Raw genomic sequence first — 26,484 nt, 5'->3', positions numbered from 1 at the left:
TCGATTGACTCGAGGTAGAGGGCTGAGAATGGGATATACAGACAGAATCAAAAAGTACTCCCAGTGTCAACCTTCTCTTCTTGTCACTAGTGGCAGCTTGTCCCCTGCCCTCATCAGAATAAAAAACAGCCTCTATGTTTTTACTTCTTTGCTTCCGATATGAGAAAACCATAGTTGCTTCCCTTAAGCAAGATAGTTACTCTTTCCCTTTACATGTATTTAGACTAAGCAGAATATGTTTTGACTTAAAATGGTATTTTGCAGCCTTGCTGATCTAAAACCACCTTTATGCAAACGGGCCAGAGGGCAACGTGAATCTATTTCCTTGAAAAATAAACTTCCAAGGTGTTTTATAAATTTATTTTCCTGAAAAGAAATTAATTTGGGGGTTTTAAAGCCTAATAATATTCTAATTTTACCCTTCTAAAATAGTAGTTTACAGTTTCTCTTATTCTAAAGTAAAAGAAAATACATGTCCAACAACAAAATTGAATTTCTTTTGAGCAGCCCTACAAGAGCACTAATTTTCCCTAGGATGAAGGTCAAGAAATATGTGTAAAGAGATTTAAGAATTAAGTCGGGTGAAAATAGCTATTAAAGCACAAAGAAAAATAGGCAAAACAAGGTTTTCAGTTTTAAATTATGAAACATATCCCATACTTTTTTTTTTTTTTTTTTTGCGGTACGCGGGCTTCTCACTGTTGTGGCCTCTCTCCCGTTGCGGACGGAGCACAGGCTCCGGACGCGCAGGCTCAGCGGCCATGGCTCACGGGCCCAGCCGCTCCACGGCATGTGGGATCTTCCCGGACCGGGGCACGAACCCGTGTCCCCTGCATCGGCAGGTGGACTCTCAACCACTGCGCCGCCAGGGAAGCCCCTCCCATACATTTTTAAGGGAAAGAAATGTCTATTTTTTATATTAGACTCGATGCTCAGATGAAAGAAAAATACGAGCTACTATAATAACAGAAGCCTCGCTATTTGTGGTCTAGGGCGTTTCTTGTATCATTCTTGTCTTAATATGACTATATTTTCCTATATTTACAGTATTTCTCTTCTGGGGTGATGGAACCACTGAGAAGTGTCCCTTCTTATGTGTCTCTCTTAAGATTTTCTTCTTTTTTTGTCTTAGAGAGCACGGATCTGATGTCATTTTCAATGTACAGCTTTTTATCACTCGAGGGAAAAGCAGAGCCATGTTATATTTAGTACTTTCATTTCTTCTGATTAAATATGAATTACTATGAAATTTTTCTCATCATCTAACACGCTATAATACGCCAACAGCTTTTTAATACACTATATAAGCACAAACTTCTGCTCTAAGAGTTTAATTTGCCCCTCTAATCCAATCACATCAACCTTATTTCTCTTATCAGAGATTCCCATTTTGAATTAAATGAGCTCATTAGTTTTAATCAAAAGCAGAGAGATCAAAACTTAAACGTAAATGCTTTAGATCAGAACTGTCAGTCAGCCGTGCAGTTCTATTTTACTAAAACACAAGATCAGAGACCCTTAGAACCAATTTTTTCTCGTAAGGGATGCCGAGAGCTTGAAGATGCTATATGCCTTTTTTTTTTTTCCTTCCTCCCAAGGACAGATTATACATTTAAGGTTAGACTTAATTTATTGCACTTTTTCATCGTGGTGGAAGTGGAAAAGTATGCCAAGCTACTAGTGTCCTTTTCACATTTATTGGCCCTGGTCCTCAGTGACTTGAACTAACGTGAAGCCATCGGAATCCACACCACAGAACCACAGACTTAGCCTCAACAAGTTCAGCTCTGTTCAGCGAGACTGTGTTTGCAACAGCTGAGGAAAAATGCAACTTCCCAGAAAAGCGAACTGTGTTTTATGGCTGAGGTCCAGGATACCCTGACCCAGGAAGGAAGGAACCATGTAACTGTGAATAATTCAGGTATCGTTAGAAATTGTTATTGTTTTTAGTATGTGGAACTGCACAGGTAAACACCTAGTGGGCACTTTAGAGACCCCAGCAAAGGTGCTTCCCGCTGGGTGGCACGAGCTTCCCATGAGCTGTGGAGCCGAATGCTGCGTCCTGCTCTGGCTGGGCAGTGAATATAACGCCCCCATCCCCCTGCCCCATGTGTTAAATCTCCAGCATATACAGGAGCAGCGTTCACTAAACCCAGGACAACTGGTGTGAGAGGAATGCTGAGGTTAGATTTTGCCCCAGTGGAGCTGAGATTGAAAATCTAAACTGGTCCTCAAGCTGTCTTTCAAGAGCATGGGGATTTGCAGGGTGGTCAGGGAGAAGAGAGAGGGCAACTTCGAAAAGAGTTTGATTTCTGATAAAGATTTCTGCTTTAATTCCACACAGCCTTCTAATTCTGAGGACAGGGACAGAAGTAACCTGCCACACTGGCCCTTTCAAAGGATACGTGACAAACTCATTCCCAGCACACACGTACACAGCCACGTTTGCCCAAGGGCTGGCAAATATGCTCTGGTTATCCCAGCTCTGACAGTGGTGTCTCTCATGCAAAGAGACATATTATCTGCATGTGACAGGAGTAGCCACTTTAGGACAGAAGCTTTCTAAGTGTCTCAGGTGAGAAGCACAGATTGTGATGAAGGCTCTATTGGGAGAGAACCAAGGGAGCATGGCCTTGGTGACGTGCGACATGACTGTAGCACTGAATAGAGAAAGGGTGCGTGTGTGTGTTGGGTGGCTATGAAGAGAGGACAAAATAGTGAGAAAAGTATCCTTAGGACTTCTGCTCTATTAAGACCGTGGAACCAATCTATGTCAAAATAGCGTATTGGAGTGCTTTCTAGATATCACACGCTTTTCTGTCAGCTTTTTGAGACAGGCCATGATTGCTGCATAATCTCATAAGAAATTTGGGATTCAGAGAAGTTATATCTGCTGCCGGAGACAAAGGAGAAATTGATAGGTAAAGCTGGATTAAGTGGTCAAAGCCCAGATATGCCCAGTTTTGACCTATGAATTATAAACAAGAAGCTGAAAAAGAAAACAAAAGCAAGACCCACACAACTGAAAGCTAGATAAAGAAATAGACTCTCTTTTGGTGAATCTCAAGGGCCTCAACTTTTAAGTAAATCTAAATAATCTCAGCTCTTGGAATGTCCGTTTTTGCATATTTTGTGAAATTTACAGAACAATGCATAGCAAAAGTTGTAATAATTTTTGTGTTGGCAAATTCCACCATAATGTGAAAGTATATCTGCATTATTCCACCTCTGTTTATAATTTCCTAACTGGTACTGTAGTTGCTGCTTCCTTATTATTATGAAGGGGCAGGAGGTGGTGATGAAGGTAGGTGGCTGAGAACCATCTAGTTCTCACTGGCCAAGCCAAGGGCCAGGTGTATTCTGAGCACTTCTGGGATTCTCTCCAGGGTCCCTGCAAGTGGATGAGGCCAAAGCATAAAGAGGGCCTTTCTTTTTAGCACACTCCAAATGTCTGTGGTGCAACCCTAGTGTCAGAGCCTCCAACTGCCATCAGATCCTGATGGGGGTGGGGGAGAAAAGAAAAGCTAAGTTTTGAGAAAAGTCAAAACTCCTCAAGTGTGAACACAGTATTTTTCCTTTTAAAGGAGAAGTGGCATTGGGCTAAGTTATTAAGATATGAAGTTAAATATACTCTTCCACAACTTCATTGCCTAAATGAATCTTTCCTTTTTCAGAAATTCTGTGCAAAGTGCGAACAACCAAAATGACTTTCACAAGACAAGGGAAGAGATGTTGGTTCACTTTGCAATTATCTTGATAAAGCCAATCTGTTTCACTGGCATATGCTGTTACCTTTGTTAGATACTGATGTACTTTAGAACTTGAGAATGAGTATATGTCAAGTATGTAACAAGTTATTTCTTTTCTTACAAAAATTCTCCTGCACTTCCTTAGCCACTTGGAAGTTAGGTTTGATCATGTGGCTTTCTGTGGCCAGTGGAATGTGAGCAAAAGTCGTGTCACTTCCAGGTGGAATTCTCGAGAAAAGCAGGTCACGAGGTGCTACTTTCTCTTTCTCTCTGCTCTGGCGACTTCCAACATTTCAGATGGTGGCTGGTCCATCAGCCCAGGTCTTGGAATGAGGAAAATGTGGGACAGGCTCTTTAGCCCACCCTCACAGAAATAATCTTTGTTGTAATTTGGGGATTGTTTTATTTACTGCAACATAACTTAGCCCAAGCTGACAGATGAAAATACCAAATCTTTATTATTATATAAAAATATGTGTTGTCCAAGTCTCCCAGATAGTCAGTGGCAGAGCGCACAGCCATGATCTGTTTGACTCCAAAGTTCATGATATGTCCAATATTCCAGTTCTTACATTTATTTATATTCTCATTTTATCTCTTACACTAGGGCAGCAGGGTGGAGACAGGTCTAACTTTGATTCCCTATAGCACATAGCATAGTTCCTTAAACCCACAGCAAAGATTTATATGTATATACATATACGTGTGTGTGTGTATATATGTATATATATAAATAAATATAAATAAAATATATGTGTATGTATACACACATGTATTATTTACATATATTTAATATATTCAATAACTAATATTCATTAAACATTGACATTAATGTAGTAAGAGCTCCCCAACTTAGTTTCTCAATAGTAGGCCAATGGTAAAAATAAATCTTTTCTCACGGAAATTGTCCCAGTGGATTTTATGTTTATCCAGGATGACAGCTGTGGTAATCTAAAAATGCCACAAATTCTTCAATACTCCTCCTCCCAAAAGGTGTAGCCTACTTCCTTTCCCCTTGAGTGTGGGCTAGACTTGGTGACTTACTTCTAATAAGTAGCATGTGGCAGAGTGGGCGGTGTATGACTTGGTCATAACAGGCAGCGTGGCTTCCTTGTTGCCGTCTCCCGGGTCGTTCACTCTGATGGGAACCAGCTGCCATATTGTAAGGACACTTGAGCAGCCCTATGGGGAGGCTAATGTAGTGAGGCACTGAGGCTTCCTACTCTCAGTCACGTGAGTGAGCTTAGATGTGGACCCTCCTGCCCCGATCAAGCGTTCAGATGACTGTGCTCTGACTGACATCTCTATGGCAACCTCATGAGAGATCCCAAGCTACAGCTAACTCTGACAAGCTGCTACTGGATTCCTGACCTATAGAATGAGATATCTTTGCTTTTTAAAAATCTATCAGTATTGAGGGTAATTTGTTATGCAAAGATAGATAATATAACACCCACGTGGAACCTCTTTTTGGACAAATCATAGCCTTGTTTTGATATGTGACAACCATGTACGTGGGTAAAACTCATGTGATTTTGAGAAGGAATGCCTTGCCCAGAGTGTGAGTACCTGGTGAATTCACATATGTAAGGAAAACTACCTGCAGTGCTGATTTTTTAAGTGGGGTCTGTGTTTTCAATGCTCAACTGATTTTTTAAAATGTGCAGTTTGCAAAAGGTGCTGTCAATAGCGTCATCTGCAAGACTGTGATATCTTGAAAGGCAGGCTTGACGTCTTGCTTATCTTTTTTGTATCTATTCCCTGCTCTTCTTCAGCCCCCACTCATCCCCCTCAAGTGCCTAGGATTATGTTTTACATAAGTAGGCACTCAGTTTGCATGTTGAATACAGTAATATTCGGATGCATTCTTTTAAGAAGAATTATTCATTTTACCCCTGCCCATTCTCTCACACCAAACATCTTGTTCCGAGAAGTCTTTTTTTTCTTTTTTGGAGGAGAAGGAATCATTATGTCCTCTTCTTGTATTCATTTCTAAGGAAGCGTTTTTTGCTAAGTGTTATTTTGAAAGTCATGGACTAGTGGGTGTGGTAGTTAAAAGAGGATTGGCCTGCTTTTGCCCAGAATTAGAGAATACTTTGCTCTCTGTCTTTTGGGAGTTGGTTTCCATCCCACTGGGCTGTCCTCTACCATCCTCGACCATGTGCCAGGGTGACTTTGAAGGGGGTGATGGGCCTTAGTAGGCTACACTGAGATCCTTGGCCACTGGCGGGGAGGCAGTGCCCAGCATTTTCTGTGGACCCAAGTTGTACCACCTTTTGGATGTCAGGCAAATGCAGTTGCAGCCACTACCCTGTGGCTTGCCAATCAGCCTCTCTCAGCTTCAGTGCTTGCTCTGGAGTATGACGGAAAAGCCAAATTTATTGAAGTCTCATTAGGGCTGATTCCTGCTCCCACTGAGTTGTGAGTCTTCAGCTTTGTTTAGAAACTTGTGAATCATTAACTGAAACTCTAGAGCATAGCTGTGAAAATAATTGTGGTTCAATAATGATGTAATAAACTTCTTTCAGTATAACATTAAAAATAATCCACCGAAAAAAGAGGCAAAAATAATAATCTGCCAACCCATGCCACCTGTCAGCACAAGCTCCCCGACCATATCTGCCTGCCTCGGATGAGAACTGCAACGCATAAGGTTGGGGTTGCTACTTGGGGGGGCTGTCCCCTGAGGGAGAGGAGAGTGTTCAGCCGCCGCCTGCTGCTCCACAGTTGGTGTTTGGATGATACCACTCTGGGGGAGATACACACAGTGTCAGAGTCAAGCTGCTACCGGTGGGTGTTTCTATACACAACTACTAAGCTTCAGGAAAGTTCAAGGGGAAAAACTGGGTATTGGAAAGATAGACTTTGAGAGTCTATGATATCCCACATGACCCGTTCTGCAGCCGGCTGTGTACTCCAAAGAACATGCCATCTGAATACTGCGACGGTTTTAAATCTTACTGGAGACTCCCTATAAATGTTGCCACTTGAGGGATCTATTCTGGGAGAAAAATATAGCATGTCCTCCCGGGATGCTGCTTGGATTCCATTACCAATATTGCTTATGGGATAGAGTGTGGCAGTGCTTTTATCATGACTATAAAGTGGTTACGAGCCAATTCCTCATATAAAACATACTCAATAACATTGAGGCTTTTTTGCCTTTTCTGTTTCCTTCTTTTATTTCCTTCCTTCCTTCCTTTCCTTTCTTTCTTTTTTTAACGACAAACACGATGTCAGACAAAGGGCATCAGGACTTAGTCTTTGTAGTACAAAACAAAATAACAATACATAAACACCTTTGTGAAGGCAGCTTGAAACCCCATGTTTTCTATTAAAAAGTCATGTTCAATCTTCACTGTTGATAGAACCGAATAGCTAACACAGAGAACGTTGTATATCAGAAAGGTCAATAGTTATTATGAGCTACAAATATATTTTTTTCCATCCTTCAGGCTGTTTAGCGCATATCACAGCATGAGCAGCTGTCTTCTTTAATGCTTTTAAAATTAGAATCCCAAAGAGGAAGAAAAAATTATGGTTGCAATGATTGCTCTTTGCTTTGGTAAGTTTACTTTAATATACTATTTTATATACATGAATCTTCGGTGCAGCCTATCCATGGGGCAGTAACTGGTTGCCAGTATGGAGTTGAACTGCCACGTTTATTTTCTTAGCATTCTGGCCAAACCTCCATCTCAGGCACAGATGTTGTCGACATACCGTATTTTCAAAAGGAGTCATATAGGGGAGCCTGGTTCCAGAGGCACTTGCAAACACACACATATGCATTCTGCCTTTTCATTGCTTAAAAGGTCTGCGACTAACTACAACAATGCCATGTGATGAGAAACAGTTACGCAGCACTGGGTGAAAAATCAGGCAGTGATTCAAACCATTGATACACAAAGTATCACTCTCCACATGCAAAGTGCAGACGTGTGGCCTGAGAGGGCACCTTTTAGGTTGTTGAAGGTTGATCTCTGCCTGTGCCTGTCCTTACTCGGCACATAGCCCTAAAGACAAGGAGTATTTCACGCAGCACATGTAAGCATGTACTGGACGTTATAGCTCGTTCAGTCTTTGTTCAGTTATTTACATTAAATACGTAATGAGTATCTATAATGAGCTGGGACTGTTTATAGCAGTGCTTACATTTGGGAGGAGGGGAGAATATATAGCCATTTCTGGAAGTGCTTAATGCTCGAAAGAACAGCGATGCAGGGTAAGGGGCTAGCGAGTGATGAGGGCCACATTTTTGCTGTGTGGTCACAGAACACTAGTCACGTGGATGTCGGGGTGAAGATGCCACAGCTCCGGGCTCATGATTCCAGTTGCAGCTTCATCGCTCTGCACCGGTAAATAGCTTTACGGAAAACTATTATTTGCATAGATATGCGCCAGTGACGATGAAATTCTAGAACTGTTACCCTTTGGACTTTTGTCCAAAATTAAAATAAGTGATATACTAAAGGTGAATAATTTAACATGTAGGAAACTAAGGGAGGGGTCACTAAGAATTTTCCAGTGTCCTGTGCCCCCCAGATGAACCTATTGGCATTGTCATTTATTTGAGGATCTCCAGAGAGAGCAGCTTCAGTAGAAAAGTGGGATAAAGATTGAGTAAATAAGTGATTACTTCTCTTTGGTGAATTTGGTGATGAAAATAAAGAGAGCTGAGTATGTTTATTGATTGAGAGGACTGAGTTTAAAGCTGTCTGTATTAGAAATGCTAATTGAAGAATTTAAATCCTAAGGGCTATTTCATTAGTAACACAGAAAAAGAGGTGAGCCTCTGAAATGGGGGGAAGAAAAAAAAAGGATGTGAGCAAAAAAAGAGAGAGGGGGAGGGTGATGGGAACCGCGCTGAACAACTTAATCTCAATAGAGTAAAGGTCATTTGCTGAGATAAAGGAAGTGGGAGAAGGAGGGGATTTTGAGAGTAAAGAAAAAAGCTGTGGAGCAGCTCATGTGGGCAAAGCAAGGAGGATCAATAGAAAATAAGCAATAAGATTACACAGTGGTTAGAAGTTGCATGACTTAACTGTAAGTGCACTGATTTTCTAGGGTACCCTACTAATAATGGCTTTGTGGTTTTTCAAGGCATTGCTCAGGGTAGTGGGTTTTTCCCAGGGATGGGAGCGGGCTCAATGGGAATGAAAGAAAGACAATAGAGTGAGGGACTCCAAAGGGTTAAGAGACTAGCAAGTGAGGATGGATAGAGTGATGAGCTGGGGAACAGGAAAGAATGACAGGGGTAGGGGTGGGGTAGAGGTGGTGACCTGGGTGAGACAGCCGGTAAGCGGGGGCTTTCTTCCCAGAATGATTTGTGAGAATGCTATTTGTTGCTTTTAAACAAGTTCATCTTTCTTTTTTTGTGTGTGTGGTACGCGGGCCTCTCACTGTTGTGGCCTCTCCCGTTGTGGAGCACAGGCTCCGGACGCGCAGGCCCAGCGGCCACGGCTCACGGGCCCAGCCGCTCCGCGGCATGTGGGATCTTCCTGGACCGGGGCACAAACCCGCGTCCCCTGCATCGGCAGGCGGACTCTCAACCACTGCGCCACCAGGGAAGCCCAGGTTCATCTTTTTGATCTATATATTTTTTCTACATTCATAGAAAAATTGGAAGATATGCAAAAGTATAAATAAGAAAAAAAAAACAACCCAGTAACCTTGTCCCCAGCTACAGTCACTATTAACACTAATATGTTTTGTTGCTGCCTTATTTACTATTTATTTATATATTTATTTCAAAAGTGGGATCACACCTATATCTCCTACATTTTTTAATGTTAAAAAAAAAGTCACAGCTCACTAGGGGATAATAGCTGGGCTTTTATTAGACACTGTTTGGGGAATAAAAGGACGTTGGGGCTCTAGCGGCCTTGGTTGCAAGGCAGCTTTAAAAATAAGAAATGATAGTATCTGCATGTGCCTACATCAGTTCATCACTTTCAAATACACTATTTTTCCTGGCTGTGTAATGTTCCATTACATGGTGATGAATTTCTTTGAAATTAATCTTCCTTCAACTTTCTTATCACGTCTTTGGGTGGATTTCTAGAAAGAGTATTACTGGGTCAAAGAGGATAAGCTTTTTTGTTTAAAGCTAATATGTACAATTTGTTTTCCAGAAAAGTTGTGCTGTGTTATCAGTTTATATGTTTATCAGCAATGTTTGATGTCCATATTAATTGCCATCTTAATATATGTGTTCTTGTTTGCTAAAAATATTAAATTAGTAGAAGATACAGAGAAGATACCCTGAAAAGCAATATGTAAAAACATCTCATGTGCTTAATTTGCATTTTTCTTTCTAATGATGTTGAATAATGTTTTAATACATACTTACTGGCTATTTGAATTTTTTTCAGTGACTCATTTATGTCCTCTATTTTCCAATTGAGTTTTACTCTCTTTTCTTATCAATTTGAATGAGATACTTAGATATATGTATTAAGGATATTACCTTTGCCATATTTCTTGCAAACATTTCCCCATTTTTTTGCCTTTTACTTCTGTTTAGGATGTTCATTGATAAACATATGTTTTTAAAATTTTATATAGAGAAATCTATACATTTTTCCCTTTGTAACTTTTTTTTTGTTGCTCTCATACCTTAGAAAGGTTTTCTCTATTTTTTCTAACAGGTAGTTGGCATTTTAAAAATGAAGCATGGTTAAAGGTCAAGGAATGGCTGTGCCAATGGGTGACTATAGGCAAGTCAAGAAATGAGTTTGTTGAGCTTTGGCAGTCGAGGAAATCTGTGTGGAATCGGGACCCATCCTGGATACTCTGACTCTGGCATCTATTGCCGTCCGGTGGAGACGGCTGCGCAGACCTCATAGCACCAGCCTTCGCCATTGAGGAAGGTTCACGAAAGGTGTGGGTGTTGACAGACAGCGGCATTGAGAACAGGTAAGGAATGCTGTTTTGTTCTTTTTTAAGAGGAAGTTTTTATATGCTGAGGTTGGGGGAAATGTTGCGGAAGCGGCAGTGGGAACGCCGGGTGATAACCACTGCTCTTTCATGCTGGGAGAGTCAGAAGCGTAGGAGTGAATCATGGCCTCTGTTAAGAGCAAGTTTCTAGAGTATTGGGCTCTAAGGCAAAAGGGCTTCAATAAAGGTGAAGAAGCAGAGGTGGGCCTTGTGGAAAAGATGGTGGCAATAGCAGAGCTTACTCCTAATGACGGTTCCCAGATGAACACACAGGACACCTTGTTAAATTTGAATTTCAGATAAACGATGACTGCTTTTTTTTAGTATGACCCAAATATTGCATGTACGTTTCAAATTTAACTGGGAAGGCTGTAGTTTTACCTGTTAACTCTGGAACCCCTGCTCATGGAAGAATGAGGACTCTATGTGGCACCGAGGAAGGGTTTCGTGTGAGAGAGTCACGTGGTTAGCAGGAAGGAAGAATGGAGGAGTTTAGGAGACTGGCCGGGGATACATCTGTTTGACACAGAAAAGGTTCTGAATGGCTGGAACTTTCTCACTGGAGAGCGTTAGAGAGCCAGGCAATAATTGAAAATTCAAGTGAACGTTGGTGTGATGAAGTGGCTTTTTCAAATTTGCCTTCTTGGATATGGGGTCCAGCACAGCGGCCAGTTTTTATTTTCCTGTGTGAACGTGTGTGTTCTGGGTGTAGAGGAGAGCCTGGGTTGGCAGGTCTCCACAAATGTCTCCTGAGTCAGTATCTTCTGCTAATTTATTATTTTTTTATCATACAGGAGGAATTTGACTAGGCAGCTAAAATTTGTTGGTTTTATTATGGCTCTATTCCAGCACATCTTGAAGTGGTTATTTTTCAAAGTGTTTTCAGTTCGAAGTACTATATTAAATCCATCATCAATAAAGAACTGAGGTTTATTTATTGGAGAATATTCTTAGTAACATTATTTATACTTTGTAATAATTTAGAGGAGCCAGAAATGGGAGATAACCCCATAATTATCTATATCTGTTATTTTGCTAATGAATATCTATTTTTGACACCTTTAATTAAGCAAATTTTCCTTTATCTTATGATCCCAGTAAGTTTCAATGACCACTGCCCTATCTCAGCACCTAAACAAAGTCTTCTTACCCCCTGGCAGAAGTAGCCCTGCTTTGCTGCAAAGAAGACAGGACTCCATCCTTAGGATCTTGGTCAGCTGATATATGTGTAGGCATCACAGTACATGTGTAGGCGTCATTTCCGTATCTGAACTTGATGTTAGGTCATTTGTATATTGTCTTCAAGGCTATGCATAGTCTTCCCAAGTGGGGGGGATAAAAAAGCAGTCATTTTCTTAATGATTCTATTTATATTGTTCGCAATTAGCTTTGCTGTACCCTTTTTCCTTCAATTTAAAAACATAAAGGCTATTTATTGCTAACAGTGATGATGAAAATGGGGTAGAAGCAGCCTTTTCTCAAACTGGGTGCAAAGCAAGTGTGTTGATACTATTATAATTACTGCCCCCTTTCCTGCTTCGCATATAACGCTCTAATGAGGTACTTGATATTTTTAACATCAACACTTTAGCATTATAGCAGGATGGCATCTGGGACTAAACTGTATATTCTGTAATGCCAAATGATTATTTTAAAGACTGGCACTGCATATTTCCTGTTGCCTGGTAGCTGAACGCTCCCACCACATTCGTCATAATTGTTTTGTGGTTAATCCTCTCCAGAGCAGGGACACCAGGTATTTATGGTCGCCCTTGCTCTAGGTCTTCAATTATTTGACCTTACGTGTGAATGAATCCATCTATAACAGTAGGCTGTTGTTTGCCCACTTCTCCATTTTATTATTGCATTTATTTCTAACAAACTCCATTTGCATGTCATTAGTAAAGTTCTCAGTATCTTTTAATAGCTTGAGAAGCTGCATGTTAGAAATGACATGAAGGTTCAGATCATATACCTGGAGAAAATGCCCCTCTCGTGATGCTTATCCTCATGTTTGACTCAGAGGTATGACCTGTGTCTTTAGTTTCCTCCTGATTCACTTCAGTTACAAGCCAAACCAGATACATCCAAATAAGTTTCCCTGAAATAGCAAATGATTTATACGTAAAACACTTGCGATCGAGCACTCTTTTATTCTGTAGAGAGGCTTTAGAATATTTTCCACTCATTGCACAAATAATGCACAGGTATTGTAATGATTTCTGGTATTAATTGTTTACATGGGAGATAATATTGCCTTTACTTTCTTCTGGTAAGTGTCATATTCTTTTGGTGCTAAAATCGTGTTATATTCTTTAACTTATAAACATCTAATATACTAGACAAACTAGCTTATATCTAAAATGGAAGCTAAAATGCGTAAAGCCAACCTAGAAAGGTCTTTATTCTGAAAGTTATGTCTTGCCCTTTAAAATTCTTTTGTTGACACTAATAATCAACATCTACAATCCTTCCTCGAAAAGTAGAGTGCCTCTCCCCGACCAGGTAAAATAGTTTGTATGTAAGTAATTTAGGGGAAGACAGAAGTAGACTTAAAGGGGAAACAAGGGCAGAGAAGAAATGATCTTTCTACCAAGAGAATTAGTTGACTTTAAAAAGAATGTTCTCTTACACAGTTTGAAGTCTAACATTTTAGGAGATGCATGTAAGTCCGAAAACATAAAATTATCAATAACAATCCTTGCTATTTTGACAATTCTTTTCCTTTCCCTTTGTGGCTTGTTGGGAAAGAAAGCAAGCATTTAGATACATGCAGAACATGTAAGTAATCTCAGTAAGATGATATTCTTGGGATTTTCCATATTTATATATTTTTTTCCTACATTGTATTTTCACTACCCAAGAGCCCTGGCTGTTATTTTTTTCCCGAAGTCTGAAGATCACCCCGTGGATTAACAAATGATTGAGGAGTCTCTCTTAAAAGACTCTTTAAAAAACTGTCAGAATCAGCCTGAGACAAAGATTTATTATGAACTATTTAAAGGGCTTAATATATGTATCCCCAAATGAGCCCTTGGAGCAAACTAAAAAGGAAGAGTGGAATTCTCAAAGAATAGGAAAAATTCTCCAATGCCCCACTCTCTTCATACCATGATTACTGTTTACTCAAAGGATAAAATGCCTAACCTGTCACACAAAGTCTTCAGAAGCCACAGTCCTGCTGATGTACGGTAAAAACAAAGCAATGAAGACCGACAGTAATGTGCTTGAGAGAGGCAGCTGTAATTTACTTCCTAACCTGTTCACTAACACACTAATGTGGCTACATCTTGTAGCAGGAGCTGATCCCTGACCCACACAGCAATCAAACAACTACCCGAGTGTTGGCTGTCACAGAAGGTGGGACCGTCGCTTTAATTATACGTTCCCGGATAACAAACCTTCCCTTAATGAGCAACTTTTCTCCAAAGTGCATCCCAGCTCACCCCTTCTGTCCTTGAAAAGGCCCACTGTAGATCACTGTGGTTGGAATTTGTGAAGCATATTCATAAGTATTCTTTCCTAACAGGTGTAATAAATACTGCCTGAGCAGGCTGTTTGCTTTATAAGAATGCCAAGATATAATTAAAATTATAGGCTTGTACTCCTGGGAGGCTCTGGAGAAGAATCACTCAAGACCGAAGGGAAACTTTTCAGTGAACTTAGAACCACGCTTTTCTCTTTTCATATCAGTAATGTAATAGTAATTTTTATTGTCAGGACTATTTTATTTTCTTTGGGATTTATATTTGGCAATGAGATTCTCTACCCCACCGCACCCCCTGTGCCCTTAATTGATATGATATCTGCACTAGCGTTCCTTCTTCCTAGACATGGGATTTCTTTATTTTCCTCTTATTATAACATCCCCCAGTTCTGCTCTGATCTGCTGACAATGCCCCAACAGTTGACACAGGCATATAGGAGGGTCTTACAGGGAGGTTTTATAGATACAGTCGTCCCTGGGATCTGCGGGGGATTGGTTTGAGGAGCCCCTCCTCCTCCCACAAACACCAAAACCCAGGGATGCTCAAGTCCCTCATGTAAAATGTCATAGTACCGTTGGCCCTTGGTATCCAAGGGTTCCATCCACGGTTGGTTGAAACCATGGCTGTGGAACCCGTGGATACAGAGGACTGACTCTACCTTGAGCACAGGTAGTGCCTCTCTATGGCAAGAAGACCTTTAGCATTGAGAACGAACAGCCGAGACGATCTTAAATATAAAGATTTACTTCCCTATGTCACTAGCTCAGTGCTGGGCTGGGACTGGTCCATCAGCAAGGCTGATGGCATAGATTGGTGACTCAGTGCCGCAAGGGAAAGGACTTGGGAGACCAGGTTCATTGGTTCTACTTTGATTTTATTTTGCCCTCTTTAATACTTCGATTCTTTTTCTTTTCCCTTCCTGTGGGTAGGTATGTTTTCTCTGTAAAACAGTTTTAGGAATGTTGGATACGATACATAAGTAATATGTATAGTATTTAGAGAACTCAATTGCAGTCGCTTTAAATTGCCGTGTACAGTGGAGTATGTGAACTAACCCACGTAAATCATATCGCCTGGCACATGATGAGCCCTCGGTAAATGGTAGCTTTCATGGTTGTAGTTGGTATTGCTAATATCTCCGCAGGCTGGTTCTAACATCTGTTTTTAGGATTATTGGGTGGATCAAGGAGCAGGAATGGATAGTAATGCTCAGTAGTCCCCTGGGTCTCAGAGCAGAAAATCCTGTCCTGGCATAACAACAGTGGTGCCCTTGGGCAGGATGACGGCCACAACCTGGAGAGCAGCAATGTGGCATGGGGGTGGGGCAATGCCTTGGAATTCGGAAGCTTGAGTTCTAGGTTTGGCGTAGCAGGCAAAAAGCTCTACAGTCTTAAGTCAGTCCTGTATCTCTCCTCCATCTACTCCCTTATCCCCATGAAGCCCATGATATTACATGCCTTAACCAGCATCAGGAGGTTGCTGGGAGAATCAAATAAATCCATATGAAGGAAAGCCTCGATTAACGTAAGTTAAATTTGAGCAGCAAACATTTGTTGCATACTTATGAAGTACCTGGTGCTGAAATACCACATCAAATGTGAATCTTATTAATGTCGGGAAAAGAAAAAACCTACCTATAGACATGTTACTATTTTGTTCTCAAAATTCATATATTCACTAACGTTCCTGGTTGTGCTATTATCATTAACATGACTTTGGGTAAAAGATTTCTAGGCTGATAAATTTCCAAAATGGATAGGTATCATGAACCTGACTGCAAGATGGTAAGAAAATTTTACAGTCACTGGTTTTACTAGAAAGTGCTACAGAATAAATGTGAACGGGAGAAAATGCAAATGCAAAAGAGGAGAGGAGAGAATTAAACGGAATAAAAATGAGGAGGAAGAAAGATGTAGGGTAGTAAGAAAGAGACTACAGAGGGAGGGCTGAAGAGATGAGTATAAAGGACTAAGAGGTGGAGAAAAACACACACGAATGATACAGATAAAGCAACAGTAAAAGGTACAAAACAGGAACCTTGGCATATTGAGGAAAAAAGGGGAAAAAGAGTGGAATGCTATTCTTTTTTTTGTGGTACGCGGACCTCTCACTGTTGTGGCCTCTCCCGTTGCGGAGCACAGGCTCCGGACGCGCAGGCTCAGCGGCCATGGCTCACGGGCCCAGCTGCTCCGTGGCACGTGGGATCCTCCCGGACCGGGGCACGAACCCGTGTCCCCTGCAGCGGCAGGCGGACTCTCAACCACTGCGCCACCAGGGAAGCCCAGGAATGCTATTCTTATAACCACACTGTAGGTTTGAGTTTGCAGACCAGCTGCTGGTCCTCAGCTGCACGTGCCAATGACCTGTGCTTTCCCCAGACCAAAAAAAACTGAGGAAGCACGAATAAAGTCATGTTTGGAGCTTTTAAAAAATAAATATAATCATTACAAAAGCAGGTGTCCCAACATTTGCAACATTACGATTTTAAATCCACATGCTGGGTGATGGCCTAGATTTTCTTAATAGCCATTTTATTTTGCGCATAGCAGTTCTGAGGTACAGGGAACTAGGATTAGTGCCGGGTCATTTACATACACATTTAATTTAGTTGTCACAACACTTTTTGAGATAAGCTCTTTTATTTTTCCCATTTTAAGGAGGATCCATTGTCTATGACCATGCACGCTCAAATACCCACGATTGCTTCTATAGAATGGCTTCAGCTAAATCTAGATTTATGAGTTGTAATCTACTTACAAATCTTGAACGTTCTTTCATTTCTGGCTGCAGTATATTTCAAAGAGTTCTGGTGCATGGAAAGAAGTATGTGAGAAGGTGGGCAAAAGGATGATAGGAATTGGGAGTGATTTTAATTTTTACTTTATTTTCCAGATTTTAAGAAATGTACATTTATTATATCAATCTCCGTGTACTATGTTTGTGTGTTTAAAGGGTTGGTGCTTGTACTGTCCATAACTTCTCCCGAAGAGTCTGCTTCTGCCTGCTCTGCAAGTTGAGGTTTCAGGGAAAAGTTGGTATTGAACACTAATCAACAGAGTGCCTAACTTGCCCCTTATCAGACAGAAGGAGTCCGTTTGCCTTTGCAGCTGAACTCTAGGACTCCTGTCTTTTGCCACTGAAGAGATGGGCTTTTCTCTCTTTGTGATTTTTTTTTTTTTTTTTTGGTGGGGGGAGGCAGTTAGAGCATGATCAGAAGAAAAATGCCAGAGAATGCTTAGGTTATCTGATAGTCCCTGAGTTTATGTAAATCCTACAATGGTTTTCAAACAGGTACAAGTTTCTCTGGCAAATCCCTTCTAACTACATCAACTCCGCTCTCCTCTCTAGCTTTCTAGTGCTGTCATTTTATGAGTTAGCCCTTTCCAGAAACCCGCTTTCAAAAATTTTTAAAGAGTCATATTTCTGCCCTTAAATGTTCTGTGACACATTTAAATATAACAGAACAACTTTATGAAAGAATGAATTAAAAACCTAAAAATTCTGTGTGAATATAAGAAACAAGAAAATGTTAAGGCGGTGCCCTATAGCAGGTGGCGACTAAGGATGCAGAAAAGGACAGAGAAAATAAGACAATGCATGGAAAGGGCAGCTGCAAGGAACCACGAAAACAAAAAGGAAAAGTAAGAGGGCTTCCCTGGTGGCGCAGTGGTTGAGAGTCCGCCTGCCGATGCCGGGGACACGGGTTCGTGCCCCGGTCCAGGAAGATCCCGCCTGCCGATGCCGGGGACACGGGTTCGTGCCCCGGTCCAGGAAGATCCCACGTGCCGCGGAGCGGCTGGGCCCGTGAGCCATGGCCGCTGAGCCTGCGCGTCCGGAGCCTGTGCTCCGCAACGGGAGAGGCCACAACGGTGAGAGGCCCGCGTACCGCAGAAAAAAAAAAAAAAAAAGGAAAATTAAGAGAAAAGAAGGGTCAGAAGGGGCAAAGGAAAAACCCCTAAATGTAAAAGAGAGTAGAATTCCACTTATATGAGGTACCTAGAATAGGCAAATTAATAAAGACAGAAAGTATGATAGTGGTTCCCAGAGGCTTGGGGGAGGAGCAGATGGGGAGCTTTTGTTTCACGGGTACAAGAGGTTTGGTTTAGGACAATGAAAAAGTTCCAGAGATGGATGGTGACAGTGGTGGCATAATGTGAATATACTTAATGCTACTGAACTGTACACTTAAAAATGGCCAAAATGGTCACTTTTATGTCACTTATATTTTACCACAAAAAAGAGACTACAACTTAGACTAATGAAAAATGACATGATACCAATGAGGAAAAAAAAAAAAAAAAGAAGGAAAACACATGAATGTAAAAGTAGAGGCACCGAAGGAGAAAAACATGATAGGGAAGAATAGAGAGACAAAGCATGGAAGGAATGGAAAACTATGGTTTCTATCAAGGCTGAGGGGAAATAGTAGCTGCAGTGCCACCTTTCAGTTCTTTATATTCAGCGAATATGTACGAGGTACTTACACTCTGTGGGGCACTGGGGATACCGAAATTAATTGCATAGATAACTGTCCTTGTTTTCAAGGAGTGTCTGTGTAGTGATGGGTTACAAAGATCAATGAGACATTGTTTTGCTCTCAAGGAGTTCATGGTCAGTGCTTATCTAACTTTATTTCATAGATAAATTAGTGCATTTAATGAGGTATAGCCCTCTGCCAGTGCAGCCTTGGGATGGAGGCTGGAACTGTAGCCCAAGTTAAACATACATTGGTCCTGGTAACATGAGCCCATTCCAGCACAGACTTAGAGAGCTAGATGATCTAGCTCAGTGATGATCTAGAACAATCTCCCCATGTGTAGCAAGAAAAATGAGAGCAGAGGAGGGTAAGCGATTTGCCCAGGTTTACCCCACCCCCAGGAACACAGTTGGGAGAACAACCCAAGCTTCCTGACTCCCCAGCCCAACCCTCATTTGATTAATATAGATTAAAAAGGTTGGGGAAAAAAACCCTTGATTAGTAATCAGAACAATAAAGGTGATTCACACGGTTCCACTGAGTGCCAAGGAACTTATTGAAATAAAGAAAATCAGACAGGGTTTAATTTCGAGGGCTCCAAGGTCATTATTTTATAGGACAGCAACCAATCATCTAAACATCAGGATAAAGAAAGCACAATCAGAGCCAGACGAAAAACACAAGCCAGAAACTGTTCCAGGGTGACTAATGCAATAATACTGAGGAATGTCACAGGTCCCTATTATAGTCAAAGTCACTTTAACTAATTGGCTCAGGCTATAAAAACATACAATCTGGGTCAAATGACACTGCTGAAGGAAGCGTCTCTGCTCAGACATTATCTGAAATCAAAGCATCCCAGTAAGAAGGCAAGAGACAAAGAGGATGTCCGGTTTGTGGGAGATCCTGAGAGATTTTAAAACTGGTTTATTTAATGGCAGCCAGCTTATGTGTCCACGGAAAATGATGAGAACGTTCTTTCTTCCTTGGTATTGCTTCATACTTCAGAAGCATACGATATTTCAAGGGATACTATGGGATTTCATTGACTCTAAGACATTATCAATTTAAGGTACCCCATGCTTGTATGAAGCACTAAGAAAAAAATACTGCCGATTATAGAATCATGAGATAACATTAATTGCAAGATGCGCCCCAAAGTTAGAGATGATAAAATGTGGGGGAAATATAGAATCAATGACAAGGTAATTTTCCTGACTCAGGATTAAGTTTGATAATTATCTCTCTTGGTTTTTTTTGTTTGTTTGTTGTTTTGGGTTTTTTTGCAGTACGCGCGGGCCTCTCACGCTGTGGCCTCTCCCGCTGCGGAGCACAGGCTCCAGACACACAGGCTCAGCGGCCACGGCTCACGGGCCCAGCCGCTCCGCGGCATGTGGGATCTTCCCGGACCGGGGCACGAACCTGTGTCCCCTGCATCAGCAGGCGGACTCCCAACCACTGTGCCACCGGGGAAGCCCCTCTTGTTTTTAAAAAGGGAAGTAAATCAAGGAATGTGTAGCTGGCACTGTTGATTGCTTCCCCCAAACTCTCCCTGTCCTTTTTTCCTTAAAAAAAACCCCTATTCCTGCAGCCCCTCCCCACCCACTGGCATTTATCTCTCCCACAAACCCACCTCCCTCTGCCCAGCTACATTATTCAGGGGAAGTAAGCTCAGCCCCAGGCATGAATCGCGGTTGGCTAAAGCCACTGTGGGTCTAGTTGCCTACAACTGGTTCCAGAACTTATTCATTCAACAAGTATTTAATAAGTTTCTACTAGTTCCTGTCACTATTCTAGGTTCTGGAGTTACTGTAGTGGGGAAAAAAAAAAACAAAAAACAAACCCTCCTCAATAGAGCTTACATTCCCTTAGGAGGTTAAAAAAAAAAAAAGACAAGATGAATAAGTAAACTATATAGTATGCTATATGGTAGGAAATGTGATGGAGAAAAATAAGACAGGGGAGGACCACAGGGGATGTAGGGAGACAGAGTTGTAATTTTAAATAGTGTGGCCAGGAAAGCTCTCATTGTGAAGGTGGTATCTGACTACAGACTTGAATGCAGTGAGGCAGTGAGCATTTGGATATCTGGTGGAATACGGTTCTAGGAAGAAGAAACAGCCTGTACAAAAGTCCAGAGGTGGGACATGCATCGTGTGTTTAAGGCATAGCAAGGAGGTCCATGCTACTAGAGCAGAGTTTGGGAAGGAGAGTGATAAGGGTGAAGGCAGAGAGATGATGAGATGGGTGGTGTGAGCACATGAGGGATACAGCCTCGAAGAACTTGGGATTTTACTCTGAATATGATGACAAAAGCCACACGGCAGTTTGTAGTAGAGCTGAAGCATGCTCACGCTCTTGTGCTGAGACTGCAGGGGAAGGACGGGAGGCAGGAGCGCCACTAGGGGGGCTGTGGTCACAGTCCCAGGTGAGGTGGTCGGGGGAAGGTGGTGAGATCTGGTCAGATTCAGGACCTGTTGAAGGAACAACTGGCCAAACGTGCCGACAGATTGAACATGGGATGGTAGAGAAAGAGAAGTGTCAAGAATGCCTCCGAGGATGACTGCATTGATAGCGATGCACTTCAACCATGAGAAGTTAGGGGACGAATGCTGAATTTGGCTTTTGGGAGAAGTTTTAAAAGAGATCAAAAAATTGCAAAGACTCCTCTGCATATGGACATTGCTGTTGCTACAAACGTTAAGTGAGAAGCAAGGCTGGGGACGAGACTCATATGCTGAGGCAGCAAGAGCAGAAAGATGGAGAGAACCGAGTTTCTGATGATGTTGTTGGGCCACTGAAGGAATGAATCTTAAGGTTGACCCTCCTTTGGGCTTCTTATTACATGAGATAACAACTTCCTTTTAAGTGAACGAAATTGATACTGAATTGAAATTATCCTCCTGGGCAGGTAGTAGATGCTAAATCCAGCAACGGAACTTGGGAGCTTTGAGCATGTGACTCGATTTTTCCTGACAAAGAATGTCTCCAGTGAGGGAGAAGGTGGGTTGGTAATTTTCAAGAAGGTTTGGCTCTGGGATAACTGGGAGGGGAAGAAGACAGTGATGGTGAGGGACCCCGCATGATGTGGAGTCAGCCTCCTGTTGGTGAGATGTGTGCGACACATGACATAAATACAACCAGGTTTTTAAAAAAATGAGTCCACTAATTTCCTAATAAAGAGCCCAGCTTCGGGGCTTCCCTGGTGGCACAGTTGTTAAGAATCCGCCTGCCAACGTAGGGGACATGGGTTCAAGCCCTGGTCCGGGAAGTTCCCACACGCCGCAGAGCGATGAAGCCCATGTGCCACAACTACTGAGCCTGCGCTCTAGAGCCACAGCTACTGAGCCAGTGTGCCACAACTACGGATGCCTGCGTGCCTAGAGCCCGTGCTCCGCAACAAGAGAAGCCACCACAATGAGAAGCCCATGCACTGCAACAAAGAGTAGCCCCCGCTCACCGTAACTAGAGAAAGCACGCATGCAGCAAGGAAGACCCAACGCAGCCAAAAATAAATAAATATATTAAAAAAAAAAAAAGAGCCCAGCTTCCAGACCATTCACCTCAACCTCCACCCACCTTGTGTCTCCTCCTGCATGTGGCCTGCACCACCCCCTGTAAGAATGGACCAGTTTTCTCAGGGTCTGGTGTTCATCATCACTTAAACTAGAGACATCCTGCAGCTCCACCTTCGTAGGTGATATTTGACTGCATTTAGCACTGTATGGAGTATGCCCTGGGATCTTAGTGGTGGGACCCTGACATCTAGGTCATCAGAGGCAGTGGTGATTTAAAGGACGGTGATTAAGGCAGGGATTTTGTCTTAAGACCCTTGTCTAGAACTTGAGTGTCCTTTCGCAGGAAGTCGTGCATCTGCTCGGCGTGCGGGAACTGGCTTTGCAGAGACAGTTGCCTTTGGCGCATTTGAAATATTTGGCTTCTCTCAGGAACCCAGGCTGTGAAGCATGTTTACATCTTATGGCTCTTGTGGGCAGCTAGGATCAGTCACAAAAGATGCCCCTTGAACGGATGTGTGCTGTTATAGCATACCGATCTGTTACATGTAAACCTGTTGGCTTCTTGGTCGTTTGTGGGTGCATGTTTAGTTTCACCTGCACCAGCTCAGACTGGCACATGGTACAGAAGCAGTCCCTCAAAGGGGAAGACTCTGGCTGCAGAACCATGAGGCCCTTCCCATCACTGCCCCTCTTCTGATTGGTGTTTTTACAGGTCTCAGTGATGGGAATTTTTAGAACAAAGTGGAGTACTTGGCGTGCTTATTTGCATGTCAATTTCCAGAATGCTTCTCCCACTTTTCACCGTGCCATAGTGATGCTTTTGTATCTATTCTGCCTGGGAACAAACAGAGAAGAAGGGTCGAAGTGGGTCAGCACAGTGTCCTGGCACTTCTTTTGGCTGAGTCTTTGCCCAACAGGGTGGAAGCCAGCCTGTTACTTATCCCTGGCCCCTCAGATCCTCGGCAGCCGTGCAGAGCTGGGAGGTCTGCTCTCTTCATTGGGGTTCAGTGCGAGCAGGCACCTGACCATGGGAACGTTTCTGCCCTGGGTCACAGGCCTTGTGCAAGTGACCGTGGTGAGAGTCTAATCTCTATTTGCTGTGTTCCAGTCATCTTCCCCTTTAACCCGTCACTTGCCTGTCCTCACCTCTAGCTGGGAATAATAAATGTGGCAGGAGAAAAGTAAGATTTCTTTTCCTTTGGGACAGTAGCCGTGTCCCGTCATTATAGTAAATCAACTGTAAGTATCCCGCAGCAGTATCATGAAACGGGCAAATGAAAACATTTTTTCTCCATCAAAAGATTCTTTGAAGTGCTGTTCTCTGGCTGAATCTCACCGAAGAGTGTACAGGAAACAACGTTCTGTATACGTTGATTTGCCCCAGTCCCCCATCACGCAGGGAAGTTCTCTACATTATAGTCTCAAAAGCATTGTCCAGTCACATTTTAAAAAGACCCAGCTTCAGCCATTTCCCCTGGGAGGCACGTCTCAGAAATTTTAACAGACAACGCTCCTCTACCGGTTCAGCTGTTGTTCTGAGGGGGCTGCGAAAGAGGCACACGGCACGTGGGATTCCAGATTTTCTCCCTGTCACCTGACAGTCTGTATATTAAAACAATATTATTGAAATCATTAATTTTATCTTAGTAAATTTTTAATGTGCAGTTATAAGGTAATCGGGGAAGTTTCATTATCCAGTGCATGCATGTATGAGTTACAGCGAGAAATCTCTGCCTGGTAAAAAGAAAAATAATAATAATAGAGAGGGGTTTCGGTCCTGAAGGTGAGTGAGTTGGAAACATGTGCTTGCTCCCAGCAGAACTTTTAAGCAGACGTTCCGGAAGTTCGGTGGGATAAGGTCGGGTAATGACCTGAGGACCTTGGCACTTTGAGTACGTTTCTGGATCTTGGACTATCCGGCCACCTGATGATCTAAATTCATATTTATAATGTGCATATAGAGCAAAAGAGGTTTTGTTTATAAAATAGGTTCAGTTCTTTTTTTTATGGCTTATTTGCTGGGACCCCAAAGCATTTCCAATTGGCTATCACTTGCGATATGGAAGCCTAGAAATGAATAAGATTTAGTACGAGAGTTAGCTCCTCAGAATTTCCTGGGGACACTAAGCCAATAGTACAACGCTCTGAGGCCAGTCCCCACACTTGGGGCTTCTTTTTCCTTGCTTTGGGGATTCCTTGTTTGAGTGTTTCTCCCATTTATGACAGAGAGTGGTCAGGAGCAAGGTGCTCCCAGGGAGGTTAAGCCGTTTATTTTCCAGTTGTCTGGCCCCCAGATGAAGGGCGTGTTGGAGAAATATGCCGCCTTGGCTTGATACGTGAGATTTGATGATTATTTTGGTGATTTCAACACCCGTGCTTTCCCGAGGCTCCATCAGTCTAGTGATTGAGAAGCTATGTAATTCACAAGTTAAACTCTATTAACTCAGAATAACGTAAATGAGATCTCAAGCCCAACAGTGGGTCCTCAAGCTGTCTCTCCCCATTCACAAACTTCTTCCATCCCAAACTGCCCACCGTCCACCCTGGCTCCACTCTAGATCTGAAACATGAGAACTACTGAGGTTCCTGTATCCTGATTCATCTTTCAATTAGAGACTGGAATTGGTGTTCTGCTAGCAAATTTTGCTGTTGCCGTCAAAGTCTGAAAGTTGTTAAATCAAGTCTCATTGTGTTTGTAACTTCCTATCCCATTAGCAGAGATTAAATTTGCTAATGTAATATGAAAATCACTAACATAAGATGAATGCAAACAGAAATCCCAATCTCCACAGACCTTCTAAAGGAAATGTTGAATGTGTAAACACGTCTCTCCAGTGGTTTGCTCGGGCTAACACGTGTGAATGTCCAAGTGGCCGCTTGCATTTACCTTAAGTGCTCTCTGGGCTGGTGTGTGTGTGTGTGTGTGTGTGTGTGTGTGTGTGTGTGTGCGTGCGTGCATGTGTGCATATGCCTTGGAGCGGGGGTGGGAGAGGAGGACAGGGGTCCACAAAAATCCCAGTGATGATAAACATCAACCATCCCCATGCCTGCAAGGTTATTTAAGTCCCCGAGAAGGGCAGGCTCATTTTGCTCCTTTTTTTATTTGATGAAGTGGAAAGAGAATGGGTTTGTGTCATGAGAACCGCCAAGCTGGAGTTCCAGCTCTTTTGTGCATCGGCTATCGTGAACCTTTCTGTGCCTCGGTTTTGGTTTTCTCATCTATAAAATGGTGAGATGTGGGACTCCCACAACAAGGTCCTTGTGAGAATTAAACAAACCAATGGATGTGAAAGCACTTTTTCAACTGTAAAGTACTTTGCAAATGTTACAGTATCAGCCCCTCTTACCTTTACTTCTGCTGTTACTCTCTGATACCACCCAATTCAGCTGCAAAGTCAACCTAAACTCTTGCCGTCCTGAGTCAGTTTTTCAGAAGCTGGGCTCTGTTCTCCAGATGGCTGGGATTGGGAGAGTGCGGCGGGAAGTAGCAGAGTACGGATTCACTTCCTGGCTTCCCGAGATATTATTCATTGGGCTTTGGGGTGGGACAGTATTTCCTTTAAATTTGAAATAGCTAGAATTTATTCTTATAAGAAGCCTATTAACTTCCTATTCATGAACCTTTCTCCAGGGGACAGTGCCTGACTCACACACACACAGGGTATGCTTTGGTGCCATCTGTAGAAATAAAGCATTTTCCGAGCAGAAAAGAGCTTCAGTCATATGCCAAAGGCAGGCAGTAGAATGGAACACAAAAGTCACTTGGGTATTTTGGAGACCTGTCTACTAATTCAATCAGTGAATATATGGGGTAACACCGTCTCACTTGGAGTGTTCAATCAAATCCAGATCTGATCCCTCAGTATTCCTACGGACGAGGCCAATTTTATTGTCCTTATTTTACAACTAGAGAAGATGAAAAACTGGGGAGCTCAGGTCTAGCAGGGGCAGATGATAAACTAGTCTCCACAGTGACCAATGACTAGTCTCAGTTAATCCCACAAAAGAACCGTACTCCGGACAACCACACCCAGGCTGCTTAGCCCTGGAGAGACGCGTTCAGGTGATCTTGGTTTCTCCTTCTCCTTTCTGAGGTGGGTTGCCCTCTACCTGCTTTAGCTGAATTTTTACTTGCTGGGATATTTTAAATTTTCCTGTTTTTTTTTTTTTTTTTTTTGCCTCTTCTGTGTCTGTGTTTTCTAGACTCTCTCAGATTCTTCCGTGACTCAAATGCCCTTAAATAATTCTTTTTCATCAACAAGTTTTGCCATCTTGCTTTCATCTTCCAATTCCAGGTTGTTATTAAGCCTGAA

General features: G+C 42.4%; 1 protein-coding gene across 8 annotated transcripts in view; it reads right to left on the bottom strand.

The window, feature by feature from the left end:
* The window catches only part of NPAS3 (neuronal PAS domain protein 3), an 862,041-nt gene that overhangs the window by 66,228 nt on the left and 769,329 nt on the right, over nt 1–26,484 (bottom strand). The gene's annotated exons all lie outside the window — the stretch shown is intronic.

The sequence above is a fragment of the Monodon monoceros genome, unplaced genomic scaffold, assembly GCF_005190385.1.
Source record: "Monodon monoceros isolate NGI ecotype Baffin Bay Population unplaced genomic scaffold, NGI_Narwhal_1 Super_Scaffold_21, whole genome shotgun sequence".
In the NCBI taxonomy this organism is placed as follows: domain Eukaryota; kingdom Metazoa; phylum Chordata; class Mammalia; order Artiodactyla; family Monodontidae; genus Monodon; species Monodon monoceros.
The sequence above is the reverse complement of the archived record's forward strand: the minus strand, read 5'-3'. Positions and strand labels throughout refer to the sequence as shown.